Below are 12,118 nucleotides of genomic sequence, written 5' to 3' on the forward strand. Positions count from 1 at the left end.
GTGGTATCAGAGCCCATAGACATCTACAAAGTAAATTCCGCCACCCACCTCAAGACATGAGTTGTAAGGTCTCGCTTTTAACAATACAACAGCTGTCCCACCCTTCAAACCGGAACGGCATTTCTTCACGGCAGAAATAGGTGGGATGGTTATATCTACCCGTACGGAATCATAAGACGTCCTACCCCCCGTAAAAGAGTGTTTCCATTTCCATTTCCATTCGTTTCCATAGAGCTTTTGTGCCACAAACAATCCGGGTCTAGAATGATCTTTACTCCACGGTATTTCCCAAGCGTTATGACATATCCCTCTTCAAATGAAGATTGCCACGAGTACTCAGCAGTAGACAGCGACTTGACTGGTCGCTGAAATCGCTGATGTCCATATTAGACGCGGATAATGATTCGTTTGAAATATATTTTTAGGACCAAAAATTTAAGTTTGTCGTTCTAACAACATATAAAAAGAAAACGCTCAAATCTCTCATAATCATAAACTAAGTCACCCGGATGCTAAAAATATTATTTTCCATCATTATTTTCTAATTAATTTTCTTTTTAGTCCTTTGTCAATTGTTTTTACTTCTATTCGTTTAAGAAGATTGGGAAATCGTATTTATATAGTTATACCGCCGAATCTTGTAATTATATTTAAATAATTTTATTGTGTTAATTTTTATGTTATTCATGAATTATATTTGTGATATTCACACAATATACGATCAAAATTAATTTTTTAGGGTCGCGTAAGCTTAAATACGAGAATTAGAATCGATCTTAGAATATGGTATTTATCTATGACCTTTCATGAGCTCGACAAACAATAAAACCAGTCACTTTTGAAAAAATAAATGTAAAGTTTTTTTTTTTTTGCATAGATGGGTGGACGAGCTCAAAGCCCACCTGGTATTAAGTAGTTACTAGAGCCCATAGACATCTACAACATAAATGCACCACCCACCTTGAGATATAAGTTCTAAGGTCTCAAGTATAGTTCAAACGGCTGCTCCAACCTACAAACCGAAACGCATTACTGCTTCACGGCAGAAATAGGCAGGATAGTAGTACCTACCTGCGCGGACTCACAAGAGGTCCTACCATCAGTAAAGTAATAACCGCTGAACAATTAATGGTAAATTTAAATTCGATCCATATAAGAAGGTTGCAATCGAAAACAATCTTAGAATCCATATTCAAATTCAAGCAATATGCTTGTGGAACGCGGAAGCCAAAAATTTCAAAGAAATTCCCAAATCGAATCGAGAAAGCCATTGAATGTGTTAGTGTTGTGAATGTAAATTATGAGTCAGTTCGAATTTTCCTTTAGCGTTTGTAACACTATGCACGCTTCTTGTTGCGCTACATTGCATTATTCCCTAGTGAATTTTCCATTTTATCTGGAGACAATCCGCCGCTTATATTATGTACTTATTGTCTTGCGTCCAATGTACTAGAGCGTTTCTCTTAAGACAATTTATGTCTTTTCAGATTACAAAAGCCTTCAAACATTAAAAATGAAAAATATTTTCAAGACGAATGTCTGACAGAGATATGATAAATTTAGGATTTATGCTCCGATTTGGTAAAATCACTAGCTATTTTTATTATTATTTAAGAAGAACTGATATTTAGATTATAAATGATCCAAGCGGATAGATATAATTGATGATAATGAAATTACAAATGATAGATAATGTAGTTTATAAATGATCTCATTTTTTTACTCTCTTTCGTTACTTATACATTTAGGTAAGAGCTAAATCAGTAAATAATACAATATCTGACACTTTGAATTCGTTTTCTAGACATTGTAGACATCAATAGTACAAAAAGTTTCCTAACTATCATTTTTCGGCGATTTCCTCCAGACACAAAAAAAAGCTATCATTTTTGTCTGGTAAAAGTCCGTAATTATCATTTTATACTTCAATTTGAAAGAAGCAGTACACAAGCAGTTCCTTCACAGGTATCACAAAGAGCACGTGCGGAATACGTGAATTTTATTTGACGCATCCGATTCCTAGGAATTGAAAAAGACATTTCACCACATCGAAGTCGCGTCGGGCGCATTCAATATGTCTTAAAATTCCTAGCAGTTGCCAAAGGTGGGCGAGTTACGGTCCCACAGATAGCAGCCGCGTCGTTTATTTACCGAAATGCCTTATACGATACTATTTTGTGTATTTTGTGTTGGAGTTTTCGAAATAGGCTTTTAGTTCACTATCTGACAGCGTTACAAAGTACTCCAATCCCGAATGCTCATGTGACACTGCGGATTCCGTAAGCCTATATTAGGATTCTGACGGGCGTATCAATTACTCGCAAAACCTATAATATCGCATAAAAACTGTAGGTGATGGGACAAATGGCGAGCTCGCATTACCAGGTCCAACCGTGTTGTTTGCTTTTCGATTTAAATAAAACAGGACAATCGTAATTACAATTCAATTAAGATTTCAACCGCATGTCTCAAGTGAGATACGGAGAAGGATCGGAATGGCAAAGGGGGCCATGGCGCAACTTAATAAAATATGGAAGGATAAAACATCTCCCTGAAAGAGCAATCTTGTACGCACTTTAGTGTTCTCCATATTCTTATATGGACGCAGAGACCTGGACCATGAAGAAAGCCGATCGCGACCGAATTGATGCATTTGAGATGTGGTGGTGGCGAAAGATGCTAGGAGTTTCCTGGACAGCACATCGCACCAACGTGTCGATCGTCCAAGAACTCCAGATAAAGACGAGGCTTTCTACCATCTGTCTACGTAGAGTTCTGGAATACTTTGGCCACATTGCAAGAAAGGATCACGGCAGCTTGGAGAAGCTAATGGTACCTGGCAAGGTGAACGGAAGAAGACCACGAGGTAGAGGCCCGACACGTTGGACTGACCAGATCCGCACTTCCCTCGACATCACAGTTCACGATGATCTACACTCGGCGGCAGATAGAGATGAGCGCTTCCAAGCGATTTGTTTTGCATTTAACGCATAGGTGCATCCTTTGTGCGTCAAACTATACGAACAAAATACGTATAGAGGAGATGGTTATTAACAACCATGTACCAGTTTTAAAATTAGATTTTAATTAGTAATAGATTTAAAATAAACTAGCAAACACTTTATTCGATTTTTTTGGAACGAAGTTCCTTATCGCGCGTTGTGAAAGGGGGCTAGACGGAAAAAATTCTTACGAAAAGTTGTCACGACACTTTTTAGATCCGTCATTCTGACCAATCAACGTATAGGCGCTTATCGCGTGACATTGCTCGTATCCGATTGGTCCGCGTAATGAGTACAGTGTCTCGAGATAGCGTTTCAACAATAGTAATTTAGTTCATAGTATTGTTTTTTTTCTTCTTCATAATGCCGTAATTTATTATTATAACTTAAAAAAAAATATTACAATTCCTTCACTAATTAATCGAAAGGAACTTCGTTCCATCCGGGTGTCCCTTGACACCTCTGAAGTTTTTTGTTTTATTTTATTTGAATAGTTCTTTACAGCCGCTAACAAATAGTCGTACTTAACAGCGATTTGTAATACAGCTTCTGGACTAAGCTTATTTTCCAAGAAATTCAATTTTTACTCCTCTCAAAATAAATAAATGATGATAATGACAGTGTGTACATTCTAACAAAAAGTACATTAAAACTCCGACAAAGCTTCGCTGTGTGCCTCTCACGAAATGTTAAGTGAAACGTCTTACACACGAGAGACTAGTAATGACTTAAGTACATTAAACACTAAAAAAGATCCAAAAAATATATTTTAGTCATGCCTAAGCTCTGTAATAAGAACATGAGTTTGATTTAAAAGCTGAAATTCTAAATACTTGTAAATTTCGTTTGTCGATTCTAATATACTATTTCCTAGTCGTGTTCTGGTGTCACCAAGTCAAGAAACGCCCACGACAAAACATTCGCTTATATGCCGTCTTAAATCTCCCGGTGGGTTGAACTCAGATGGAAATTTATCTCCGTCGTTCGTTGTCTATGTGACTTCTACTGAAAACTGTAAATCTGTGTACGCTTGTAAAATCATTCAATACTAAATTGATTGCAGTTTTTTCTGCACGACAAGTGACAAGTCAGCTTGTATATAGTTGTGATAACTACGTCAGTTCAAACCTATTTATTCATTTCCCCATTAGATACTTCTGGACTGCTGCAGATTGAAGATCAATGAAAGAAACTTGTCTCTAACAGAACGGTTAGTGAAGACGTTTATCTTCTGCAATTTTTAAAAATAGTATAAATATCTAACATGTTTCTTCTCTAACTTGTTAAGCCACACAAAAGACAATTCTTCGCCATTTTAAACAGTACAATGTAAATTGTAAATTATACACAAGACAATTAAACAAGAAAAGGAAAAGACATAAAACCAGATTTGTTGCTTTGTAACCAAAGAAACTACATTCAAAGTTTATTCGTTTAAAATATCTGTTATTTTAGTTTATACTGAAAATTATGTTAAATAAGATATCAATCTAAAGAAGTACATCTTTACATATTGTACGTATTTAGGTTCTGACCATAATCTATGGTTCGGACGCCTTTGACATTTTTCACATAGGTACCTTGTCAGTGCGTCATGTACCAACGCAGGCCAACCAAGACAGGTTCCATTATAGTACTATTTTGAAATATATTGTAGCGTTATTACTAATCTTGTACATGGAAATTTTATATTATGAATTAGCTAAAGAAAGGTCTTACCGTTTAAAGCGAAAGACTCGTTTATTTTGCAGTGAAAAACAATCCCAAGAAATTTCCCTTTCGTGTCTGTCCTGACCGCATTTCCAACAATTTCAACAAATTAGTGAATTGTGTCATGTGTATTACGCGTAAAAAAATTCTGATTTATGATTCATAAGCTAAAATATACATAATGAAAAATATTATATTTTTACCGGACAACTAATTTTGCTTTATAACATAAAAAAAACAACAATAAAATATCCTCTTTCTTTTCTGACACGTACACCAAGACCAATATTTTTTCTTTTATGAAATCCGCATTTAATTGACTATACAGCGACTGTTTTTTTACATAATATAATAACAGTTAAAATTGAGTTACTAAGAAGTGTTATTTATAACAATTAAAAAAAATATAGGTACTAAACACATTCTAAAAATACATGTTAAATCAATATCATCTATGAAAAAATTATACAATTTAACTTTTATTCAAACTTCGTATTGATCAAAAAGTTTTAGTAAGCTGTACAATTTTTTATATTATTTATGAATTAAATATATATATGACACAGGCTTATTATTGATTCGAATTATAAACATGAATATTAATCAAGCTAAGAAACGTTCTTTGAATTGTATTTTAGTAACAAATCCCATTAATTTAAAAGTATGTAAGCAAGTAGGGCGTTTTACTTTTATAAGAAATATAATCCATTAACAAAACAACAGAAAATAAAATACAGTATAAACGTTATTACCTAATTAACGGGCTTTTATCAAGATTTTCACTTTTAATGAGTTCTCGATATTTCGGCGCTAATGCAAACGCCATGATTTCGTGTAGACTAAAAATTTCAAGTACTCATATAATGTTAGGAACAAAAACTGTGTCGAACCTCTTTCTAGTCCGTTCTACTTAATGCGGCGAATAAAGTCTAAGAAAAAATCTTAATCTTGGGGTATCAGTGATTATGATCGAATTTTGGCCACTGGGCGAATGGAGGTAATTAAAAAACAAGCGACGCTCAGGATGTAGGATCTCCTGCGCTGTCTGGTTGCAGTGTTGACCGCGGTAGCCCCCCCTACCTCATGCGGGTTCTGACCTCGGAGGGGATCGGATGCTTGGGCGAAGAGTGCACAGGAGTCGTTTAGTAGTAGGGCCTTAAAATTCCTTGGGCCCGCAGTCTGCTCCCAACACCATGCAAATCGTCAAGTCCCACATACCCCGCGCGCGCCCTAGGCGCGGGGACCTCATAGGAGGTTCGACCCACGGCCCGAAAAAAAAAAAGTATGTAGGATCTCCAAGCAAAGCAGAGTACATCCGCTACATTACATTACGGGTTCTCAAAATATAAATATATCAAAAGATAAGTATTTATGCTTAATTTGATACATTATGTTCGTTTTTCGTTCTCTTTAGCTCAGCAACTTAATACCATTATGAGATTCGAGAACAATCTCTTTACACCCCGTAATATTTGCTTTCAAAACACGTTCTGTTTCCTATCTCGTATTAAAAACGCAGAGTCTTTGTTGCATAATTAATTAGTTTCTTTTGATGGTTTTTTTTGGCGTAATATAATACGAAAAACGACGGCTTAACATGCTGAAAAATTAAATGAATGTAGGTCTCGTGTTGTACATAGAATTTTAATGACATATGAAAACCTAGTGGAACCCGGTCTAGTTTAGAACGGCAGTAACTAGGTTAAACTTGGTAATTCATTTTTATACCGCCGTAACTTTCATCATTTGTATCCAGATTTTATGTTAAACTAGGAGTTTACCGCTGTCTATGTAAATTATCACACAAATTATTAATGTATTTATTTCTGGCAACATCTCTATCGATTACTCGGAGAACGACTTTTTGGCAGGAACGCGAGGAGTAAAGTTGTGTGATTTGTTTTATTTTGTCTATTTAGTGTTTCTTCAGGTTTAAATGGGTTAAATGAGTGATAACGGTGGTTTATTAACTATTAATGTGGGAAAATGAAACAAAGCCACTTGACATAACTTCTCGGGATCCTCCAAAAAGTCCACTGAAAAAATCTCAGTAAATAACCACCATTTTACTGAGATTATATTTCATATCAGTATCATCTCATCTCATTTCATTTAATTTCATCCTAGTTGATTAATGTCTCAAATTAACCATCTTTATTTAATTTCACTCCATATTATTATTTTTCATAAAAATAAGAGTATAAATTAAAATAAGACATAACTTAAAAAAGGTCTCAGCTACCAGGTAATAAATAGACTAAAAAAAAATACTCGGAGAAGCTTCCTTTTTTATTTTTAGACACATCAAGAACAAAGTCAGTTTTAAATAGCATTAATTTCATCACAAAGAAGATTTCAAACCATTGTAAACCAATTATATGGCTTTTTTTTTTTTTGCTCAGATGGGTGCACGAGCTTACAGCCCACCTGGCGTTAAGTGGTTACTGGAACCCATAGACATCCACAACGTAAATGCGCCACCCACGTTGAGATACAAGTTCTAAGGTCTCAAGTATAATTACAACGGCTCCCCACCCTTCAAACCGAAACGCATTACTGCTTCACGGCAGAAACAGGCAGGGTAGTGGTACCCACCCGTGCGGACTCACAAGAGGTCCTTATAGGTTTCATTTTTATTACACGATGTTATTCCTCCACCGTGGAAGTCAATCGTGAACATTTGTTGAGTACGTATTTCATTAGAAAAATTGGTACCCGCCTGCGGGCTTCGAACACCGGTGCATCGCTTCAACACGAATGCACCTCATCTCTCACCTTATCACCTTAGATATAGTTTACATAATAAGAGTATCTCAAACGACACCGGCTAGTCAATCGTACAGTGCGATTGTTATGCGATAGCACGTCATACAATAATTGCCTTCAGCTGTACACGCGATGACAAAACTTGTATCAATGGGATACAGAAATACAATTGTCTTTTGAGTGGCCAAATAAGTATGTTCACATTACACAACATTAGTTTCCACGAAATTAGATCGGGAGATTATCTTTTTGTATAAAACCTAATTTTCTATTATTATGGGTGTTAGAAAAAAATACTATCTCGTCATTTTCGTTTTATTTTGAAAAATCTAGCTTCCGGCAATGCCGCAGAGTAGTAAAAAATACAGTAATCTCGCATCAATTACTTCCGGGATACTTTTCGAGGACGGCCGGCAAAACGCACCACAAAGCAAGATTAATAGGGCTCAGTCGTAAACCTACGGAACCGTATAATACTTGGTCACATAAACCGACATAATCACGAGACCTGTCAACTTTTTGCTCTAGTCCTCTTGCTTCCTATTTACTTTATGATATCCGAGGAAATAATGAAAGGAAAGGACTATTTTAAATACAGACAACAATGTTCAGAATTATAATAGAAGTATATTTACTCGTATGTATGTCAAGATTTAATTAAGATATGGTATTATATGGTTACTGGTATACAAGCCGCTGCCTACAATTAAATCCATACTATGGTATGGAGAGCCCTGTCCCTGGCATTGCTGACGTCCATGAACGACGGTGAGTAGGTGGGACGTATGCTCGTCTGCCTACAAAGGCAATAAAAAGGATTGTTCCATATTGTTTGGATTTACTAGTAATAATAATCTTAAATTTTATTGTATGTGTTATTCTTCTCTGTTAACCTAACAGACAAGAAATATATTTAACCCAATTTTAAAGCTAAAACAATATTATACCGAATACTCCCAGGTGAAGCCTACTTGATCAAATAGTCTTATCTAGTCTTGAAGCAAATTTATTGAAACTTCATCTTCAAAGTACCACCTACATTCCGTTCTGCCTACTTCGTTAAACGTAACGTGTATAGCTGATATAGTAGTATGTAATTACAATTTGGAAAGGCCTAATGATTTGAGTGATTAAAAAATGCATTAGTAGCCAGTTATTGTTTTCATGAACACACCGGCGTCACTGTTTAAACCATTGCTATAATAATGGCAAAAAAAATAAAATTAAAAATTTTCATTAAAAAAAAATTAAAATTGTTGTAATTCATTTTCTCAATAAAATTATACTTTAATGGCGCTAAATGAATATTATTCAGTATTCAGTTAATACCTGAAGTTTATGGAACTTCATACGAACGCCATCACTTATCGGCAGATACAAAGTCGCAACTGTAATAGGACAATTGTACAATTGTAATAGGACTATTCCAAGCTTCGGACTGCAGCGCACAAATGAACTCCGCTGAAATAAGCAGGATAGTAAGTACTTATGCGGCCTCACGAGTAACTACTTTTGAGTTACAAATAACGAATATTAAAGTACTATAGAATTTTGACTAAGTAAGAACTAAGCGGAAAGCTGTTTAGTCACTTAGCTTACGATGCGGTTTTATAGGAATGAGTTGACTCACGCTTCATAGAAAAATCTGCGTCTTCTTAGAAAACATGGAAAAACGATTTTGTTTTTTAGAAGCTTGTTTATAAGAACTCAATAAAAGTGAACTGAAATCACCTATAACCGAAGCTTAGTGATCTAACAAACGAAATGAGACTTTACAAGCCATTTTTGATTCCTACCTTAACATTATGCATGACTATTGGAAATGGCTACTTTTAATGGGTCGAAATAATTCCCCAGTTTGTAACGAGTTTTCAAATGGCCTTGGATAATGGATCTGAAACTGCAGTTTAAGATTGAGAAATCCATTGGCCGCGCTATCACACACGCTCGTAAAGACTGTTTAATAGTTAATCCGTAGTGGGAGTGTGCACTGCGTATACATTTATCCTGCTGTGATAGAAGTTTTTAACTACATTACGCGAAAGTTTCCGCTTGTGGTTTGTTGAATGGATTCTTTAATATCTTATAGTAGTTTTTTTTATTTAAATTAACCTTTTAATGCACAGCACAAAACCGAGGACATGTCGTAACGCTCACAACATCCTATCTATCGGCGCCATGAAGCGATTTTGAATCCTTGTTTGAAGATTCGGCGGCCATTGCGTAGTACATTAGTATAGGAGATGTTGTTGCTCAGACACACATGCCCCAAGCACGCTAATGCTCTGAAAGTGACACACTGCTTAATACCATACACATGGACATATTAGGATTTTCGAGTATTTCATTTTCAACAGCAACGAATTGCTCCCATAGCTGTTCTCTAATATAAGGCTCAAAATAAACCCTTTGTTTCATATGATCCCAAAAGAAAAAATCTAAAGGGGTTAATTCGGGCGTGCGCGGCGACCAGGCCACAGTACTGCTGCAAACAATAAATACCCTCATAAAAAATTTACATTGAAATATTTTAGGACGTCTTTTGCAAAATGACCTGGTGCACCATTTAATTGGAGCCACATCTGTCGACGGTAAGAAAGTGGTAACTCCATAGAGGCATTCTTGAATCCGTTATTAAAAAAATGCAATAATCTGGCGCCGTTTCATGATAGAGGCAATTCTATCGGACCGATCAGTTTGTCATCTAATAGGGCAGCCCTAGACGTTTATCGAAAATTTATGTTGGAAACTCTCTGGTCATACAGCTGAGGGTTTTCTGCCGCCCACGTGTGCAGATTACGGAAGCTTGTAATCCTTATTCTTGTATTACTATTATTCGTTTTATTTTTATCATTTTGCTTTTATTATTTATTAATATTGTTTTAGTGTTTATCAGACACAAGTCCCATGTGACAGTGATCCCGTGACATTAAAATATTATTGTACACGTTTGAATATTGTACTAACTACCGTTTAATTTTCTAAAAACACATTTCCTGATATATATTTATATTTGTTTTCACACAAATATAACTAAAAGTGTCTTGAAGACTCTGGTCTTTTATTTAAGATGGGTTTTCATTTTCCTCTTTATGATAAGAGGATTCCAGGTGTTACATAAGCGCCAACAGTGTACTCTGTTAAAGTTAGGTTATTCTTTTTACTTCAATTCCTGCGCACACCATACTTTTAATTAGATTATTTTCTTTACTCAGTACACATTTGGATTTATCAAATCTTATAAAATGGCTGGCACCAATATCCAGCAAAGTATTCAAAACGTCAGAAATAATAATAATAATAAGACCTATGCGAGAGATTAAACAATACTAAAATAATTTTAATTAACCGTTCCATATCTAATTCATGATATACCAATTACGGTACCCAGAAAAATAAATTAGGCATTGTGCCAAAATTAAGAAATTTAATATTCATTGTGTGTTTATCATACGTTAACTTACTAATAAGGTCGCAAAATATTCATGAAGTTATCCGTCCAAATTTACGGGAATTGTTACAAATTTGGGTCCATAAACAAAGCGAACATGCAATTAGGTGCGATGATTTGATAGTTTATTCCTATGCGTATACATGTTTAGGCTTATTTATGCTATCATATGCGTATACATGTTTAAGTTTACATGTTATGTTTACGAAAGAGTCAACGTGTAATGAAGTTCAGATGATGATATCATCTGTGACGACTTTTATTGTTTATATCTGGAGGATGTGTGCTTCTATTCGGTTCATTTCGACTATCTGTTCAAATACAGAAAATCAAGAGCCAATTGGCAATTATTATTGTCAAATAAATAAAATTTTATTATTTAACACATATTGTTTTTTGTCATCGATGTCAATCAAGCCTTTGGCCTACCTGATTACATAATATGTCGTGGTGGTGTGGTGATATTATTGATCGTGGATGTTAACACTTAAGCTTCTGCTCTTTTGAAGCCTCGTAAGATGAAGAATAGTCATAGAGTTTGGAAAACACCGAGGAAAGATTGACATTAGAATATTTAAAAATAGTAAATATCTTCTATCCGTTGATTTGTTAATAACACCGATGATTATGAAAGCATTTAAATAACGAAATTATTTTAATAAACACTAAATCTTGCTTCGATATCTATCACAATCATCAGATTACAGACATATTACTCGACCTAGTCTTCCACCAAGTTTCTCCATAGAGACTCGTCCTGCCCTGCCCATTTCCAGCAGAGTCCAGTGACCTGTTAAAAGTTACATAACTATGACACTATATTTTCTATTATGGCCTATTTAAGTCACTAATAAGTATCAAGAGACCAAATTTTCTTTTCGTTTAATTAATTCAGTCTCTTGCCCATGTAAGGTCCGACTACAGGGAGCCGAAACAGCAAGCTGTATAAAGATAAAGCGAGGACGTCATAAAGCTGAGGGATTATCGCCGCAATGTGGACCCAGGATATAAGGTCACGTTTCATTAGATACATTAACGGAATCTCAGGCATTGGTGTAGTCAAATTTATTACGGTACACCGCCCTTCAACCTAACACTGATTTCTTGTTTTCAGAAGGATCACACTAACAAAACTTCCAACCAATATATATTATTAAATATCATGAAATATTTTAATTATTGATTTATT

The 12,118-nt window shown here is 35.2% G+C and overlaps 1 long non-coding RNA gene across 1 annotated transcript; it reads left to right on the plus strand.

Annotated features, from left to right (window-relative positions):
- The first annotated feature begins 1,485 nt into the window (after positions 1–1,485).
- Positions 1,486–12,105, plus strand: LOC119630133 (uncharacterized). Its single transcript, XR_005245933.2, has 3 exons — positions 1,486–1,581; positions 4,154–4,212; positions 11,842–12,105. It is a non-coding gene; the product is annotated as an uncharacterized LOC119630133 (long non-coding RNA).
- Positions 12,106–12,118: the final 13 nt, after the last annotated feature.

The sequence above is a fragment of the Bombyx mori genome, chromosome 21 (assembly GCF_030269925.1).
Source record: "Bombyx mori chromosome 21, ASM3026992v2".
Classification (NCBI taxonomy): Eukaryota; Metazoa; Arthropoda; class Insecta; order Lepidoptera; family Bombycidae; genus Bombyx; species Bombyx mori.